We start from the raw sequence: 21,239 nt of genomic DNA on the forward strand, positions 1-21,239 counted from the left end.
CATTTGTTAATTATTAAGTATAAGCTATCTGTCCAGCAATAGTTTAAAAACTAGTAGTCAACCATAATAGATAAGATTTCTGCTCTAGGATTTTAGTCTACTTCAGTCTGTTGAAATAAATTTTCAAAATAATGTGTAATAGGAACTGTTACATAGGGACACTGTACAGGATTATTAAAAATCAGATAAACCCAGATTAAAATGGTAGCATTACCACTTACACACATAATAAGTTTAGCTATTCAATAATACTATCTTTAAAATTAAAAAGAGATAATGTTTTTTTGTGCTTAACAATAAGTATTCAATAAATTTTATCTATTATTTTAGCATTAGCATCAGCTATAATTGTCCACAGTTATATGCTACGAGAGTGCAAAAAAGGTACCCCTATGATTATCTTGGAAAACTTCAAAAATTCAGTTTTATTTTCCTAGACTTTAAAAGAGTAATAAAACTTTTCTAACCATTCAAGGGTATAGATTTTCCAAAAGTTGAAATAGCCCAAGAAAGGTCTTAGTGGTTTTTAAGGAATTATATGTGTGTGTATGACTGGATGAAAGGGTGTCCAGCAAAAAGATAGAAAAGTTAGCCTTGGATTCAGATAAATGAAATAATTTATGTGATATAATCACTAATACAGGAAACTTAAGAACCCCTAATTGGAATAAGGAAGATCCTGAACTTCTACCTAGTACATTGGTCTTGAGAGACTACTGAAAATCTTGACCAACTCTGCAACTTTCCTAGATCTCTTAGCTTAAAAAGTATTATTTTAAAAAGAGATAGGGCTTAAAAAGAACAACAATAAAAAGAATTATATATCTTATAGGAAAATAATAAAATTTTGATACTCAAATTTAAAAAACAGATTAGAGAATGGACTTGAGGATATGGGGAGGGGGAAGGGTAAGATGTGACAGGGTGAGAGAGTGTCATGGACATATATACACTACCAAATGTAAAATAGATAGCTAGTGGGAAGTATCCGCATAGCACAGGGAGATCAGCTTGGTGCTTTGTGACCACCTAGAGGGGTGGCATAGGGAGGGTGGGAGGGAGGGAGATGCAAGAGGGAAGAGATATGGGAACATATGTATATGTATAATTGATTCACTTTGTTATAAAGCAGAAACTAACACACCATTGTAAAGCAATTATACTCCAATAAAGATGTTTAAAAAAAATTAATTTAAAAAACAAAAATATTTAAAGATGTAATTTGTATAACAATAATAATACAAGGAATATGTGAGGGAATAGAGGTGTATAGGAGCTACGTTTTTGTATATTACTGAAATTAAGTTGATATTAATCCAAACTTTATTGTGTTAAGATTGTAATTGTAATTGCCAGAACAATCACAAAGAAACTAACTCTATAAAATATATTGTATTTATTTCCCATTTCTGCCGCAGCAAATTACCAATATCATAATGGATTAAAGCAACACAAATGTATCATTTAAAAAAAAATACAAAAACTTTCCTACATCTATATCTGGGTGAGATAAACAATAAAAAGGAGAAGTTTTAGGTAAGTGATCATTCCAAAGATTTGGAGGAAAGTGAGTTTCTCATCAATTTTTTGGGGGCAAGAGTATTATATAAACCTAAGCTGATGAGGCTTGGAAAAGAAAAAGAAATGTTTGGTGGCCATTTGGTAGAAACAGATGGTGATCTTTCTTTGGCATATAATTAACTTCTGAAGAGTAATATTCAGCCTCGAGGGACAATGAGGTGGTTTTGAACTCCACCTTTTAGTACAGCTCGAGGCAGCTGTTGGTGATGTGTCGTTTCTCAGATGTACGAGAACTTTTGTTACGCTTTAATTCATAATGAACTCTTCCAGACAAAATTAACCATGCCCCTCTAATGTTTCTGTGTTTCTTCAGAATTTCTGAGGTCTGTGTTAGCTCTCAAATGACCTTGTTTAATTTATGAGTGAATTGTGCAGAGTGGTTCACAGGCACAGGAATTTAATATTGTAATAATTGTATTAAAAGGATTTTTTATTATGTAGCTTCAGCTAAAGGCATGATTATCCACACACTCCGGAGCAAGTGTCATTTTCAGCTGCCCTAGGAATTGGGTGTCCTGGTTACATATCTTATGGCCAGAGGGATGCTAAGCCCTGCCATACCTTCCCAATCCACCAGGTACTTAACGTTGACACTGAACAAAACTTGGCATGTCCCAGAAATACACCAGGTGCCCCACAGACCCTTTTAACAATAAGAGATAGTGAAACCACTCAGTTTATAAAGGCAGAACAGCTATCAGAGAGAAAAAAAAATCATTACTTTCTTTCAGCTTAAATTTTTCTTGAAGAAAATATTTTTTTAAAAGAAACTTGTCTTTGTGCAGAGGGCCACAAACTTTGGAACTTTCTACTACCAGCACTACAATGTGAGCTTTTTTCAGCCCATAGTTTTCTTCTTCAAATGTTGTTTTGCTATGTCACAGGCTTGTGACATATAAAATGGGCTTGTGTTCTTGTCAAATTCACAGGCTGTAGACTGTAGAGGACTACTGTAAATAAGCAGAGAATCATTTATGTCTCTGAAAGGGCAGAGTATTGCTGTAGTAGATCAGTATGCTACCTGAACCAAGGTCACACCTAATTGTGAGAAAACTGTAACTATGGGATTTTGATCTGGGCCACAGCAATTAATATATACATATATCATATATTGATCTATTGATCTATATATATTTATTATATATATCATATATATATCATGTTCTTTCACAATTTCACAAGACACAAAGTACAGAAATGTATGGGGATCACAATAATCTTTACCATACTAGCTATATAAAATACTTGTGATAGGATTTAAATGGTGCTGCCAGATGGACTACAAGAAAGGACACCAGCCTTATCTTTCAGCTATTTTAAAATTTGGCCTTTACAAATCTTCCAACCCTTTCCTGAAACCTCTTGATACAAAGGTGACAACTACTATAGATGCTGATACCCTCTGCATATATATAGAAAATCTCCTTTAATAGGTTCTGTCCTCAGATGTTTATGAGGGATGTATCATGAAAAACAATGAATTTGTTTTTTATCAGCACAGTTCAGAAAACTAAGTTATTTATTAAGCAGAAGAATAACTTAAGGACATAGTTAATTATCTGGAACTTTTTACTTAAATACAAGGGGCATCTATTACACAGTCAGATAATTGAAGGAACTCATGAGATTCCATAGGGTATACTCATGTAATGTTTTAATAAAGAAAAAGAATGTGGTATAGCAAGAGAAATAAAGCAAAGACAAATATCAGAGAAGCCCTGTTGAGTTACCAGGGCCCATTCTCAACTACACAGGATGCATTCTGTCTTCCAACTATCAAGACAAACGCTTGATGCCTTGTTTTAAAGGCAATCACAGTCCTATACACAGGGAGGGGTCTCTTAGTCCCATCTGGTCACATAGCTAACATCAGCCTTCATGACCATGCTTAATAGCAGTAACCAAGAGATCATAATGGAAACCATGTAAAAACTATGAATGTGTATATTTTCTACAAACAATGTTGACAAGCTGGTTCAGCCTGCCCTCTGATCTCTCAGACCTCACTATAGGATTATATTAATCATTATTTAGTTTGTTTCAATCACGTTTGACCAAGGTCAGCACCATGGCTTTAGGCATCCCCTGCGATAAACTCCAGGTTGCCACAGAGCAGCTGATATTAACCCTATACCTACAGGAAGGAAAACCAATATATGTGACATTTTCGTACAACAAAGGCAAAAACAAGATTTATAAAAGGAATAAAAGATTCAAAAGACAAAACCACAAGCAGTTTGGAAACAGTGAATTTTGAACATTTAGGAAGGTGGGAGATTGTAAGTTATCACTTAGTAGAGGAGTCAGCCTGAGCATTTTATGCTTAATTAGGCTGACCAAGGGTACAAAAAAGAAATAATTTCAGTTGTTTACAAATTCTGCCTATAACATTGATGTACAGAGATGTTGCTGGTACTTTGCTAAAAGTTTTATCATAGGCTAGATCTATACCAATTTCCTTATCAGAAGTTCTTAATCAGATCTGGGGGAGAGAGAGAGAGATCGAGAGGAGAGAGGGTATATTTTACATCGCGGGATGCAGTTTTAGACAGAGCCCAGAATGTTCAAACATGGCTCTGTTTTAGGCACTGACTATACCGACATGATTTTGTAATCTAAATTACATCCTTGTTGTAATAACTATGATATATTTCAGAACATCAACCAAATTAGTATAAAAAGTTGTTACAAACTGCTAATTGAATTTGTGAGGATTTTTGATGTAAAGAAATCTAGAGTTGCTATCATAAACTGTTTCCCCAGTCAACTACTATATCTTAATTTTATATCCAACATAGGTTATGAGCTTCAGCAAAGCAAATAGTTTGATTTTGAAATATCTCTCCTGTCTCTTTATTTAACATAATAGACATAAATAAGAAACATATTTTGGGTGTTTTAATACAAAATCATCACATTAATCAGTTTTAGAATCAAAAAGTCATTTGAAAATAGCCAGCACAGGAGGAATTTCACTGGGTATCTTCAAATTTCTTGCTTATTCTTGAAACATAATGATAAGCAGCTAATTGTGAAGACTGGCAAGGCTTTAAAATATAAATGCTGTTTCATTCAACCTCATTTTATTGGTTTCTCACCACTAGACATAGGAAGGGAAAAAAGTAAATGCAAGTGAATGCAGAGTTACGCCACTCTGCATAGGACAAATTCAGTCAATTGTTCTAGAATTAATTCTTCATTAAAATGTATTCATTAATGAGATCTTTCTGAAATATATTTTATATTGGCTGAAATTACTTAAGATTAGTATCAACAAAAAATTAAATTTAAAAAATACTTTATAAAAGGTTGGCCTTATAGTATTAATTCTAAAACAGAATTTTAAAAAATGGTATTTTGCTTTCCTTCAAAAATAGTCATTATTTATTTTAAAAGAATTATGAAAAAGTAAATATGAGCTCCAGGATATGAATGATTGATATAAAATGAAAATGACCATACATACATAGTTTCTATTGACTGTATTTGCATTTGTACTGCTACCACTTACCTTCTGCAAAAGTTATTTGGCTTTTTTCCTTCTGGATAACCACCTGTAAGGTCTCCTCATGCTTTTGTTGTTAGGTATAATGAATTATAAACAAACATTCTCATGAAACACTGGTGACCCACAGACAGATAATCTCTAAGAAAACACAAATCTGTCATCATAATAAGAGAAAAAGCAAAAAAAAAGCTTCACTCTAGAAAACTATATCCTGTAAAATTCCACATCTCAAAAAATAATTGACTAACTCTACCAGAAAAAGAGCAGATTTTGGTATAGATAAGGACTATATCATTAACTAATATTTCATAATCAGCAAAAGTAAGTTATAATAAATCCATTAAGTTTAAACTTAAATTACTCTCTTCTCTTTTTTTAAATGGAAATGATGTTTTGTTTGTTAATTTATTTTCTTTTTCTCCTATCGTCGAAGGTTAACTTTCTGTTCCTTTACTACCATTTGACTGATCAATAACTAGATACACAGTCCTCTTTGTTTTGTTTTGTTTGTTTGTTTTAGATACATATTCTTTTCCTTTCTATAAGCTCTAGTGTTGTTTGATGTTTATCTTCTTTTATTAAATGTATGTTAAAATCATGACAATAAAATGATAGAGATTCAAAATTTTTTTACTTATTTTTCCTAGAATTTTATACATTACATATATGCAATTACATATATAATATACATGTAAATCAGTGTGGGTCATAGGAGGGTTATACACCAAAACAAAACAAAAAAAGACAAATTGTAAAAACTCTTACTACTTCAGTATCAGTTTGACTGTGTCTTATGTCCTATGATCAAATCATAAAAATAATGATAATAAAATCCCTTACATAATGATACCACCAACAAATATGTCTAATTCCTCATCCTGTTGGTCAAGCCTTATCCACCTTTTGTTGTATTTAATTTTCTGGGTACTCTTTGAACAATAGTAAATACAAATCCATATAACAGTTCATCATTAAAATATTCAACAAGGAAGATCCACTATATTTAATGATTCCCAACTTCATATTTTTTCTTGCTTTGCAATTGCTATAACATTTTTAAATGTTAATTTTATTGCTTAGCATTGGTGGGATATTGAATGTTTTTTCCTTCCAGGAAGATATATTTTAAATTTTAAGAATAAGCAATGTAAAATTATAAATGTCAAAACTGCAAGGAAATGATTCTAAAATTAGGAAAAGAAATAAAGATAATACCAGAATTGGATTTTATGTTAGAAACAACATTGTGACTAACTTGTGATCATGACTAAGATATGAAACAGAGTTTGTAGTATGGATATAAATGATATTTGTGAAAATGAAATTAGTTTTATTTCTTTAAATACCTTACTGTGCTAGATTGTGGCCAAACTCAAGAATTCTGGCTGGTGAAGTTTTTCTCTTTCTTTTTCTTTCTTTTTAGACTAAAGTGTACTTATTACTAGGCAATTAAAAAGAAAAAACAAAGCAACTCAAGCTAACATAGTAAACATCGTGCTCTAAAGGAGTTAAGGAAATATTTTGACTTAATGTGTGAATAGAAGAAAATGTCTTTTCTTTCTGATCACTAATAATTTTTCCTTTACATTGAAAATTCTAATACCCTACACTCAATAAAATATGTTTTTTCTAAGAAGGGTATTTTATATCTCTCTACTGGTATGACAATCAGTGGCATATTTTTTAATGTTTCCTTTCATTGATCATCTTCATACTAAGGGGGACAAAAAAGCATCTGACTTTTTTGTTTTTCAAAGTAAGAGGCTACCTTCTGTGCAGGATGGGTTTCCTACAGATGTGTGAAGGAGGTTTATTAGGGAGTGCAATTGAGAACAACACCTGTGGGGTTATAAGAAAATCAGAATTGTTCAGAGAGAGAGTGAACTGTGATGCAGCTGTGACAGAGGGCCAGCCAATCCTGCAAGTTCAGGAGCTGGTATGACCTCTGAGACATGCTTGGCCTTTGTACATCAACATCAACAGATGCAGGCTGCTACCAAGAGAAGGGTATCCTTGGGTGTCCTTCAATCAGGGCAATTCCTGGGGAGGAATTTAACTGTGAGCCTTCAACAGCCAATATGATTTTAGGATAAATTCATTTTTATATAATATATACTTTACTCAAGTGTTTTCCCAGAGTCTGGTCCCAGGATAGGTGTGGGGGATATAGAGATAAGTCAGACATGGTGATGTTTACTCTCAAGGGAAGATACCATAAGAGGGGATGATAAGCCTCCGAGCAAGGAAGTGCAATAGAAAAAATAGATCTAGGACCTCCCTGGCAATCCAGTGGTTGGTTCCCCATGCTTCCACTGCAGGGGTCGTGGGTTCAATCACTGGTCAGGGAAGATCCCGCATGCTCCTCAGAGAGACCAAAAAAAAAAAAAGACCTAGATCAGTGACTTCAACCAGGGGTAGTGTTGTCACTTGGGGGTAGTTAGCAAGATCTGGAGACACTTTTGGTTGCCAGAACTTGGTGGGATGCTACAGGCATGCTAGAGAGTAGAGGCCAGGGATGGTGCTAACCATCTTACAATGCACAGGACAGTCCTCCCAAACAAGCTTTATCTGGTCCAAAATGTCAATAGTGCCAGGGTTGAGTAACCCTGACTTAGATGCTTTGACAGAAATATATATTGGATGCAGTGGGACAAAGTAATGGATATAGAAATATTAAGGAATTTTTCAGGAAGTGACTTGTGGAAGAGGTGATGGGAAGGTGTTCATTGTGTAGGAAAGGTGAGGGATAGAACTCCAGGTATCTATACTGTAAAGACAAAGATGCATAAAATAGACAATGTGGCTAGAACATCAAAAGTAATTCAAACTAATGTTGGAGACACAGTCAGGGCAAGAGAAAAGGGTTTAAATATCATTCTAAGTGTTAAGCAAAGTCATTGATTGGCTTAAAGAAACTGGCATGTGCCCATTAGTCTATCCTCACCACACATACAGTAGGTGCATTCCTTTGCACTTATTGTCAGTTCTCTTACCTCATTCACCCCCTACCTTGTTCCTAGATAGGCATTTGATATCTCTGCTCCTGAAGTGGGCGTTGGCATGATCTCTCTTTCAGATCTCCTCAGACCTGCCATTGATAGAAGAGGAAACAAAATAATTGATAGGTCAGAGAAATTAAATGTAAGAGAAATTAACCAGTTATTTGTAGGATGGTGTTATAATTATCTTATGCTACCAGAGGCAGCGTGTTGGGGGAGGGAGAATTGGATGAAGGTGGTCAAAAGTACAAACTTCCAGTTATAAGGTAAATAAGTCCTTGGGATGTAATGTACAACATGATAAATATAATGAACACTGCTGCGTGTGTGTGTGTGTGTGTGTGTGTGTTTAACATCTTTATTGGAATATAATTGCTTTACAATGGTGTGTTACTTTCTGTTTTATAACAAAGTGAATCAGCTATACATATACATATATCCCCATATCTCCTCCCTCTTGAGTTTCCCTCCCATCCTCCCTATCCCACCCCTCTAGGTGGTCAGAAAGCACTGAGCTGATCTCCCTGTGCTATGCAGTTGCTTCCCACTAGCTATTTTACATTTGGTAGTGTATATATGTCCATGCCACTCTCTCACTTTGTCTCAGCTTACCCTTCCCCCTCCTTGTGTCCTCAAGTCCACTCTATATGTCTGCATCTTTATTCCTGTCCTGCCCCTAGGTTCTTCAGAACCTTTTTTTTTAGATTCCATATACATGTGTTAGCACACAGTATTTGTTTTTCTCTTTCTGACTTACTTCACTCTGTATAACAGTCTCTATGTCCATCCACCTCACTACAAATAACTCAATTTCGTTTATTTTTATGGCTGAGTAATATTCCATTGTATATGACATAAATCACAGCAAGATCCTTTGTGACCCACCTCCTAGAGAAATGGAAATAAAAACAAAAATAAACAAATGGGACCTAATGAAACTTAAAAGCTTTTGCACAGCAAAGGAAAACATAAACAAGATGAAAAGACAACCCTTAGAATGGGAGAAAATATTTGCAAATTAAGCAACTGACAAAGGATTAATCTCCAAAATTTTCAAGCAGCTCATGCAGCTCAATATCAAGAAAACAAACAACCCAATCCAAAAATGGACAGAAGACCTAAATAGACATTTCTCCAAAGAAGATATACAGAATGCCAACAAACACATGAAAGGATGCTCAACATCACTAATCATTAGAGAAATGCAAATCAAAACTACAATGAGGTATCATCTCACACGAGTCAGAATGGCCATCATCAAAAAATCTACAAACAATAAATGCTGGAGAGAGTGAGGAGAAAAGCGAATCTTCTTGCACTGTTGGTGGGAATGTAAATTGATACAGCCACTATGAAGAACAGTATGGAGGTTACTTAAAAAACTAAAAATAGAACTAGCATACGACCCAGCAATCCCACTACTGGGCATATACCTTGAGAAAACGATAATTCAAAAAGAGTCATGTAGCACAATGTTCATTGCAGCTCTATTTACAATAGTCAGGACATGGAAGCAACCTAAGTGTCCATCAACAGATGAATGGATAAAGAAGATGTGCCTCTGTGTGTTATATATGAAAGGTGTTAAGAGAGGAAATCCTAAGAGTTCTCATCCCGTGGAAAAACAAAATTGGCATGGGGACACACGTCTTGACAAACTAGTTTCTCTCCCCATCCCTCTTATGTTTTTATTCTCTTTGCTATTTGAAGTTGCACATGATATTTTTGGGGGGGGGGGGTATCTCACTTAAATAAATCAGTGAGATGAAGTGTTACTCTTTTAAATGAACTATCATCATCCCTCTGAAGGAGAATGTGTTGCTTCATTATCAACAGTAAAATATCTTAAAATGGTATTGTTCTTTGACATGGAGGTCAACTTCTGAATTTCCATCAGGAAATTGAAGAGAGGTCCGGATCTAATGTAGTACTGCAATTCATTCCATTGATTTGTGTGTCAGATGTTTTGAAATATTTACAAATTAGTACAACCTTCTGATAACAAATATCACCCTCTTAAAAATCTACATGCCCTAGGCCACTATAAAAACTGCATAGACCTTGGATAAACAAGGTCCTACTCTATGGCACAGGGAACTATATTCAATGTCCTGTGATAAACCATAATGGAAAAGAATATGAAAAAGAACCTATATATGTATAACTGAATCACTTTGCCGTACAGCCAAAATTAACACAACATTGTAAATCAACTAAACTTCAATAAAATAAATTAAACAAAAACTTTGTAGACTATAATCAATCTTACTTTTAGAGATCCTACTCTACATCAAATATATTCAACAATATATCAAATATATTATAATACAACCATGTTTACTTTAATGATAATATTTCTGCTATAAATATTTGAATAATCTTAAGATGTTACTAGTAAACTGGCTTGCCTGTGTGGAATGCAACTATTATGCCTACTTAAAATTTCTTATGAAGTAAGAAACTTTCTGCAATAAAGTGTGTCTACACGGTGAAATTTTAGCAATATTAAATGTAGTCATTTTATTAAATTAACAATGTTACCTTTAAGGTAATTATTAATTTTGATTTTGTTGCTTTAAACATTTTTTTTAACTAAGTCATTATTCCCTTTTTGACTCAAGTATTTTCACAGACCCTTAAAAATCTTATGGGAATTAGGTGCCTATATATGTGAGGGGACCATAAAATTTCATATATAAAATGGCCACATACATACCCTTTGCTATGAAAAGTCAACCTGTAAAAATTTATACTAAATAATTGATAAAAATAAGTATAATAATTTGTCTATAAATATAATTATTGTAGAATATTCATTGTTTATAGTAGCAAAAATAATATTTTAATGAGATGAGCTTAATGCATATAGTACATGTTTACAATAGAATAACATGTAGATGTTGAATGTGACTGTTGTAGAATTTGTGGAATAATAATGGAAAAATAGTATGTTAAAATTTTAAACACAATTTATAAAATGGTATCCACACCCTGAATCCTTTTATAACATATGCATAAATATAACATCTGAAGAAAAAGTACTGACATGTATAAAAAGAGTGTTCTCTTCTAGTCAGAGATTTTGTGACTTTCTTTTTCTTCACTTTTATTATCCTTATTTTCTACTTTTCCTATGAGAGTGCATTACTTTTTTTTTTAACAGTCATTCAGTAAATATTTATTCAACATATGTGTTGTACTATGCCAGTCCCCAAGAGGGATACAGACATACTCTCAATGTATTTATGGTTAAGTGAGGAGTCAGACGTGTACATGCAGCAATGTAATAGGGCCTTTTGATGAGGTTGAGCATGAGCTGAGTGCTATGAGTGTATGTATGAAAAATGAAAACAATCATAGTTAAAATTGGTAAAACATATACAGGAAGGTATTAAATTGATATAAAAAATAGCCCAATAGCTATTCCATGGCTTCTAAAGCTAGTATTGTATAGTATTAGTAAGCTTAGTATTTGTACCTTGATATTTATGTTATTTTTTTAATAAAATATTTTTCAAATTACAAAAAAGCACCCAATGACTAGCCATTGAATAAAAAATTATAATTAAAGATAAATAATAAACTAGAAAACTACAAACAAGTATACTGAGTTTCATTTACATGTTCTAATAATTTTACCAAGCTATCAGACTGCATATGCTACATAAAAGTTTTCTGTCCTTGTAAATTTGAAAAAATAACTACATTACAAAATTGCTATTTATTGATTACTTACTCATTCAATTTTTTGTCTTGTCATCATCTAATTAAAACTGTTCATGACTTTAGTTTATGAATGTCTGTTCCTCATGGAAAAGTTCACACTTTCCTTCAGGAATGTGATACAAATAAGATTCTACAAACGAACTATATAACAATTATTATTTATTGATTTCTTCTTTAGTAATTTACCAAGGCAGGAGCTGTGGGAGTGGTCTGCATATTGGGAAGATAATTTTATCATTGACGTTATTTAGAATTGATAAATATGGTGATAATAAAAAGCAAACTGAAATCAGCAGGTTTATGATTGCTTTTAAATGGTCTACAGACTATGCTTCCCTCCCACCCTACAATGGCTGCTCATAGTTTGGAGCCCTCTTACCTCCTTTAGTATGCTGCTGTGCTACTCCAAAACACGTATGAATTTCAAAATCCATGAGTAAAAATGTTACAGGTTAAATATGTATTGATACATAAGCTTGTAAGCTTTCTTGGGAAACTAAATTAGACACCTGTAGAAATAATTAACTCAAGGACTAATTTAATAATTTGTGAATTAAGATGTATGATGAAAATACTAATTTAGCTTTAGAATCCTACTAGTCTGAGAGAATTCTGCCATTCAACAAGTATTTGTTGGGCATTCACTTTGTTAGTTTAGAAATACAAGTATCAATATGCTAGCCACGGACACTGCTCTCAAAGAACCTCATACAGTGAGATAAACAGATTACAGGTGGGAATTTCCACAAGTTTTTTTTTTTTTTTTTTTTCCCACGAGTTTTGAGTGCTATTTATGAGAAAGATTTGGTGTCACAGTTATAAATGAGGATAATGTCAAAGAAAAAGAAGGACTGAATTTAAGCTTTGGAGAGAATGACTAACTTCATGATATAAATATAAGCGATGATACTCAATGGTGAATAATCCAAAGTTTTCTTATTCATCGCTGAAAAATGTATTTTTATTGATGTGTAGCATGAGTGTGCACAATGAATTCCTGCCACAAAATAACTTAAATAATGAGATCATGGAAAATTTGAAGTATTTAATTTCCTGAATTATATTCCATATGTAAAAATGCTAGTTTCTTTCTCATTTCTGGGAATAGCTCTTTGTTAAACAGATACAACATAACAATCTGAGCATTCATTTTGTTGATTTGTATTCTCATTGTCTTTATGGTTCACACTTCCCTGAGGCCACAAAATGTTTTTGTTTGAAAATATTTCCTTTCCATTTTCTGCCTAATAAAGGTAAATAGTGATAGTGCTAAGGACTTAATCAGAACAGGTGACTTAAAAAAACACTAGAGCAAGCTTTGCAATTTAGATGGTCTGAATGTTGATTCAGGGGAATGATCTCTTTCTTAGGTGGGACAAAAATAAAATTGACAAGTTCACTGTAATGGCTTATTAGTTGAAAGCAATTTTAGCAGACCATTTAAAAAAATAGAATCATCTGTTATAAACAAAAAATTAAGTGAAACAACTACTGGACGTAAAAAGCACCTACCAAATGTTCTCTTTCCCTGCGCCATGTGGCATGATGGAAGTTTACAATTTTTTAAACTTACTTTTGTAACTACCAGGCATATATTCCACATTTTCAAATCTCGATTAATTTTAGGTTTGAATTCAGATGCATATCACTAGGATGATACCTATCCAAACAAGGAAAAATATGACATGTTTTGAAAGCCACTGTGTTTGGAAAAAGCCTTCCACGTGTACACAAACACACATATACAGTGTCCCATTTATTTTCTCACTGTTTCTGTGGGTCAGTTGAGTTCCTCCTCAAACTCATATATTTAATACGGAACGCCCAGTACGTCAGAATGTGACTGTATTTGGAGATAGGGTTTTTTTTAAGAGTAAGTTAAAATGAGGTTATTAGTGTGGGCCCTAATCCAATATGCCTGGTGTCCTGATAAGAAGGGGAGATTAGGACAGAGACACACACAGAGAAAAGACCATGTGAAGACAGAGGGAGAAGACAGCCATCTACATGAAAAGAAAGAGACCTCAGAAGAAACCAAACCTTGATCTCAGACGTCTACCTTCCAGAATTGTAAGAAAATAAATTTTTGTTGTTTAAGCCACCTAGTCTGTGGTATTTGTCATAGCAGCCCTAGCAAACTAATATAGCATGCAATTAAAAATTGTGACACAAATAAAGCTTATGACAAATGGAACAGAATAGTATAGGGAAAGAATGATTTTATTCCGAATATATTTTTAAAATATATCTTTATCCTATGCTACTCAAAGCACTCTAAGTACTATAACTAATATACACAACACTTGTTAGAATGTGACATAATTTTGTAAAAGAAAAAATTAAATATAATAATGAATATGCCACTCTACAATTGATTTGTTCCCTATATAGTACAAACTCAGATATTGGTCACTCATATTATAGTCTGAGTGAATTTGATATTCATTTATACAAGATGAAAAATGCAGAATAACTAGGCAAAAATAAATAATGATAATAATCTTAATAGTGGGAGAAATTGTATATTGCATTTTTCCCATAGACCCTTTTCTGCCTATTTATTCTTAATTTTTAACTCTTACCTTATCTCCTTATTAAAAAATCTCAGTCCCTTTCTTTCCTCTAAACAACTGACCATGTATCTTCATTCACAGACAAAATTGAAGAAATTAAAAGAGAATTTAAATATTTTCCCATCACAATAAACTATTTGTATCTGTGTGCACATATTTCTTCTCTACTCCAGTTCCTATGAATGAACTATGCTTGCTTCTAAAAAAATTTTTCTACCTGTTTACTATAGCCTATCTAATCCCTTCAATATGACACCGATATATTTTAGCAAGTTTCTCTTCCACTTCTGTAACATCAGTTTTCTGCTGTATGGGATCATTCCCATCAGAGTACAAACATGCTGTAAATTCTCACCTTAAAAAACCCTCCCTCGATCCTAATACCTCTCCACCACATACTTCTCCTAAATATCTGCATAGAGCTTTTCCATACACAGACCTTCCACCTAGCTCCCACTATCTCCTAAACCCAATATCACTAGGCTTTTATGCCCAATAAGGCAACAGCTCATTTTTGTATGGACTATCCACATTTATTCCTTAAACAAGCACTTATCCAGCATTCGTTACTTACAAGAAAAGATTGTGGACAATAAGGATACAGCAATGAATTAAACAGACCAAGCCCCTGTCCTCCATGAGATGGGTAGTAGCTTTTTAATTGTTATGAATAGAAATCAGATAGCAGGAAAAATGAGGGCTATAGAGCTTGCACCCGGGACCTTGTGAGAAATGCAGAATATCAGTCCCCATGCCAGTCCTACAGAATCAGAATGTGCATTTTGCCAAGATCCCCAGGTGATGCAAATACACATTAAAGTTTAAGAAGCCCTGGAAAACAGAAGACACCTACTGGGAAAATGTATAAGAGACATCTTTAATAATTTAAAGGTCAGTATTTATCACTTATTTTAATCCATGATTGTCTCAATGCTATCTTTGCTTAGTGTTATTTCTATGGTTTACATTATAAATTCCTCTATTACTTAAGATTTCATTTAGTTGCAAGAATCAGAAAACCCAATCCCACAGAAGTTAAAAGTTATTGCCATTCTTTCAGCTGCTCAACAGCAATACTACTGATATTTCTCTGATTATCTTAAATATTCAGCAATGTTGCAAGATGGTTTTTTGCCTTTAAGCTAGAAAAGAGAGAAGGAATATACCAGGCATGGCTTTGTTTTAATCAAAAAAAGTAGAATCTTTCCCCAAATCACCTCCATCCCAAAACTTATCTGCTTATTTATTGTGTGCTAAAGCTGGGTAATTTGCCCAAAACTAGCTGCAAGGGAGACTAGGAAACTGAGTATATGGCTCTCTAGGTAATATAGAAGGAAGTAGTAAGAGACGTGTTTAGAAATGTTTTTAGAGTAGAAAAGCAGCAGTGTCTGCAACAATATTATAGATAAATCCACTGTGTTTTCAAACCTTAAATAGATAGAAATAATTATCCTCTACTACAAATATCACCACCATGTCTAATATCTCCATGCTCCTTCAGAAGCACCACTGTCGATTCTCTCTTAGTGGAGAATCTCAGGAAGAACTCAGTATCTCCCTAATGGATCTGGTGGTTTAGGTGATTCCTGGGAGTTACGTCATATGCTAGGGACACAAATTCCGTATAAACAATATGTTCTTCATATTTAAAGTGAAAATAAGGAAACACTTTTGTGGTAGACAGGTTCTCCCTTCCTGTCTTTGAAAAAGCTTGCTGACATGTTTTGAGGTACCTAGGAAGAGATCCACATGGTAAAGTAAAGAGAGAAATCTCCAGCTGATAGCCAGAAGAAAGTGAGGTCCTCATCTGGACAGCCTGCAAGGCCAACAATTGGACTGCAGCCTTGCAGAAGACCCAGCCATGCTATGCCTGGGCTTCAGCCTATAACACATATTTAAGGATTATAAGGCACTGTTTGGTGTTGTACAAACTACAAAGCTACGAAGATACTAAAGACTTAGCACATGAACAAGGAGTGTTTTTATAAAAAGGGATAAATGGAACAGGTAAAATCCAAATATAGTATGGTTCTCCTTCAATAAATAATCTACTCTTCTGGTGTTGCAAAAGAGTACAAGTGAATATTGCTATTGTTAATGAATAGATAAACGTCTGTGTCCCCCAAATAAGTGGTCAAATAAACACAAAATAAGTATTAATGTGGCTCTTTCAATACAACTTTTTCAATATATCTATATCAGCATAATTCCTTATAGTGATTGTCTCTGGTCATTGTACTCTGTGCTTAAAATGTCAATAGAAAATGGGTAATTAGAGGAAATATCTGTGTATTGAGAATTTCCATTTCACTTACAATAAGTTTAAACCCAACAGTGGTCACTATAACCAAATCCAAAACAAACATAATAGTTGAGTTTGAGAATAGCAGTGAGTAAGTCACAAAGGCTAACTTCCACTGAAAGATTTTATAATGTTAAGTTTGTTCTACATGGTAAATGTATGATTCTGAAAGGTTTCAGATCAGCATAGAGAATAATCTCCATTTGGAAAGAATATAGGAATTGAATGGGGAACCACAATGGTGGGAGTATTTGGCATTTTTCAAATATAGTACATGTACACTAGTAGATGGCTTTCCCAAGTCTTCACTGACATTTAGACAGGAAGTAGTGGATTTAAATCACAAAAAGAGAAGTTGGAGATTAAAAATTCTTATTGACTTTCATGGTTATGAAACGGAATACTATCCTTTCCTGCAAATTATTTATAAAAATAATTTCAGTATTCAAGTGTTTTCAGTACAGAGTAGCCAAAATACCAAATGAACTTGGTCTTTTATCTTTACCTCCATATTCATTAGCAAAACTAATGAAAACTAATCCAGCTAAATGCTCTCAGTTTTAAAGATACCTTTGGCTTAATACATATTTATTTAACTACAATTAATCAAAATATATTGATCATATACAAACAGTATGCTTGACATTTAGGAAGTCAAGGTTTGCATACTTGGAAGAGAGAAATCTGAGGGTAGGAAATCATGTTATTTATGGGACGAGACACCTTCAGATAAGCTAGAAACTTCAAAATGAGCCTAAATAAAATGATGCATGTGAGTAGAGAAGAGGAAAAAAACTAACATGGGAGGAAAAGTTACAAAAGATAGTCAAGGTATAATAAGCAGATTCTTCTTCCTGAGCTAGAGAAGGTACCTAGTGAAAATATGAGATGTACAAAGGTTGAGAAAGAACAGCCTTTATTGATGTTCTAACTTCTTATCTGAAAAAAATGTCCATTTTTTAAATAGACATGTTAGGAGAGTGGATAAGTGTCCATGTTAGTAACCGTAATAATAACAAAAAAGAAATACATTGCAAAATGTATACAAGATGGGGTAAATTTAAATTAAAATTTTAAATGTGTATTTCTAATAGCCCAATATTTCTACTTGCCAGCTTTACATTAGGGAAGCACTCAACAAGTGCAAGAAAACATACACAAGAATGTGCAGGGCAGCAGGATTTGCAACAGCAAAAATAACATAAATACCTAATGCCCGCCAGTAGGAATACAGATAAGCTTTGGTTAATCCATACTTTGGAATACTATGTGAATTTGTGTAGCTCTATGTATACTACTATGAAAACATTACTAAGATGTACTGTTAAATTTAAAAAATCATAATAAAAATACAAAGAATTACCCAACTATTTATTAAGCATTGATTATATGTTATTCACTATTTGGTTGTTTATTTCTCGACCATAGGAGCATTTTAAGGATTTTTAAACCAGAAAGAACTTATCATACTAATATTTGGGCTTAAAACCATACAGAAAATTCTTCTCAGCTTAGATTTTTTCTTATTTTTTATATTTCTTTACTTTCTGACTTTTCATTATACTCTTTGTGTGGCTGGGATGATGAAAATTCCTGGAGTCCTTTTCTCCATCTGAAGTACCTTTCATGCCCTATTCAGTAGAAATGATCTGCCAAAAACATAGATAAAGAGATACATCTTTAATCTTACAAGCTGTCTCCTTGCAAAGGATCAGCAAAATGATTTTTCTTTTAACAGTTGTCAGCATGCTTGACATCTGTCACAAAGGCTTAGGCTCTATTTTTATTTTTCCTATTGAAATCATGCTCTGACACCTGCCCCTTTGATACTTTTAGACTGATGCCGTGAAGAACTGAGTGTTTTTCAGTCAAAGAACCCACCATATTTCCTTTCTTTTTCGTTTGGTTCAAAAATAAGATTAAAAATAAAACTTATTTTCAATAGTATAGATGTGTAGAAATATCCAGATTAAATAAAAATACATCGTTATCCTCTGAACAATGATATTTCCTTAAAAAAGATACAGCTGATCTTAACATATTCAGTCTTCTCAAAAAGTTTTAAATAACATATACAAAATTATCTTCTATATTTATCAGAACACCATTAGTGGTACTTAGCATAAAAAAAAGGCATGTATGTGTCAGTTGTTTCTCAGTAAAACCTAATGACAAATGCTATAGTAACCATATACACAGATGTAACAAAAGTGTTAGTATGTTTATGAATTTTAAAGTGGTACTTTGTACTATTTGAAAAAAAGTTATTGTTTTATGTGGCAGGACATATAAAGAATTTGGGTGTTTGCATGAGGAAAAGTAAGACAGTATTAAAGGTCAAAGACAATAGCCTCACCTTCTCTTTACAAAATTGCCAAAAAAAAATCCCCTAGTAAAGGAATCATTACATATGAGGCTGCTATTTTGCCCTAAAAATAACAAAATAATGTGTTGGATAGGGACATCAGAAAAGTGATAGAGTAAGCAACTCTAAACGTTCATCTTCCACAAATATATATATATATATACACATATATATATATATATATATATATATATATATATATATATATGGCAAAATCTGTCAGAATCCTGTCAGAACTCTGAAAAACAAAGATTTACAGCAACACAGCAAACACTGAATCAAGAAAAAAGCAACTTGAAAAGAGTAAAAAAGTTGTGGATGTTTTCATTTTCACTTGCTCCACCCGATTCCCAGTGTGATAGCTGTCTTGAAATGGCAACAGACTGTGTTCCTAGTGTGGAACATGGATCCTTGGTTTTGGAGGGAGCATAAGATCTTATTTACAAATTACTGTAAATGTTTATAATAACCTGTCTGAGAGCTACCTGAAGGACTAATACTGGCACTCAACTTTGTTTTGCCTAACTTAGAACTCAGGCCAGAGGTGGCAGGCCTTGCTTAACAAATGCTGGCAGGCAAACTTACAACCTACAGATGTTTAGGATTAAGATATACACTAGACAAACTAAGGCCTGGGAGGAAAAGCTGGGGCAGATTCTTAGAGAAATCAGGATATTCAAAACAACTGAATATTCAGGGACATTTAGAAAGCCACATGCATGCACAGGGCAATATATATGCTCAGAAAACAACTGAGAAGAACATAAGTTTTACTCTGGGCTGATCCTTAGGCTCAAACCTACCTAAACAATGAAGGAATGTACCAGAATAGAGCTAATCTGCAAAGACTGGGAGATGAGTTTGTTTATTATTGTTTTATTTTCATTTATTTTGGTATTTTTATTGCCATTTTTAGTTTTGTTTTGTTTCTTTTTAGCTCTTTCCTGTCAAGGAAATATCTGTGAAAACATTAGCTAAACCATGAATTAAGGAACAGACTTCAATGACTACACATGACAAGAAGTACTGTCTTCGCAAAAATAGTTCTTAAAAGTTAGTATACAAATGGACTAAAACAGCTTTTTAACATTCAAAAAATCCTCAATCTTGAGAATGCGGAACTTTATTTCCAGTATTACCACATTATAATATTTCAATGTACATTTTTCAACAATAAAAAAATCATAAGGCATAGAGTCAAGGAAATATGGCCCATTCATAGAAATGAAATAAATTGATAAAAATCATCCATGAGGAAGCAAACATCAGATTTATTTTAAAAATCCTTTTAAAACAACTATCTTAATTGTGTTTAAAGGACTAAAGGAAAGCCAAGACAAAGATCTAATAAAATCAGGAAAATGATGTACGAACAAAATGAGAATATCAATAAAAGGATAGAAATTATAAAAAGAAACCAAACAGAAATTCTGGAGCTGAATAGTACAATAACTGAAATGAAAACTTTAGAAGATGGGCTCACACCAGATTTGAACAGGCAGAATAAATAATCAGTAAACGTGAAGATAGGACAATCTAATTTTTTGAGTCTGAGGAGAAGAAAAAAAAAATAATAAGAAAAAGGAAAGAGTCTAAGTGACCTGTGAGACACCAATAAGCAGAACAACATATCCATTATGGAAGCCCTGGACGAAAAACAGAGAGAAAAGAGACATGAACAATATTTGAAAAAACATTTGCCAAAAATGTCCCACATTTGATGAAATACATAAATCTAGAAATATAAGAAGATCAATGAACTCCAAGTAGGATAAAGTCAGAGATCTATACCTGAACAAATTATAAGCAATTGGTTAAAAGCCATAACAAAGAGAGAATCTTGAAAGAAGGTGAAGAGAAGCAACTCATACTGTACAGAAAAAATTAACAGCCAATTTCTTATCAGAAACCATGGAGGCCAGAAGGCTGTAGGATAATACATTTAAAAGTACTGAAAGAAAAACTATCAACTAATAATTCTACATCTGGCAAAATTCCAACAGGACTCAAACAGATACTTGTAAGTGAATGTTCATTGTAGCATTATTCAAAGTAACCAAAAGATGGAAATAACCCAAATGTCCATCAACAAGTGTATGGATAAACAAAATGTGGTATATACTTACAATGTAATATTATTTAGCCATAAAAATAATGAAGTTCCAATACATGCACAATGGGGATG

At 33.2% G+C, this 21,239-nt stretch overlaps 1 pseudogene; it reads right to left on the reverse strand.

Annotated features, from left to right (window-relative positions):
- LOC103014362 (mitochondrial calcium uniporter regulator 1-like) overlaps nucleotides 1-21,239 on the reverse strand; it is a 70,209-nt pseudogene that overhangs the window by 2,738 nt on the left and 46,232 nt on the right.

The sequence above is a fragment of the Balaenoptera acutorostrata genome, chromosome 4 (genome assembly GCF_949987535.1).
Source record: "Balaenoptera acutorostrata chromosome 4, mBalAcu1.1, whole genome shotgun sequence".
Lineage (NCBI taxonomy): Eukaryota > Metazoa > Chordata > Mammalia > Artiodactyla > Balaenopteridae > Balaenoptera > Balaenoptera acutorostrata.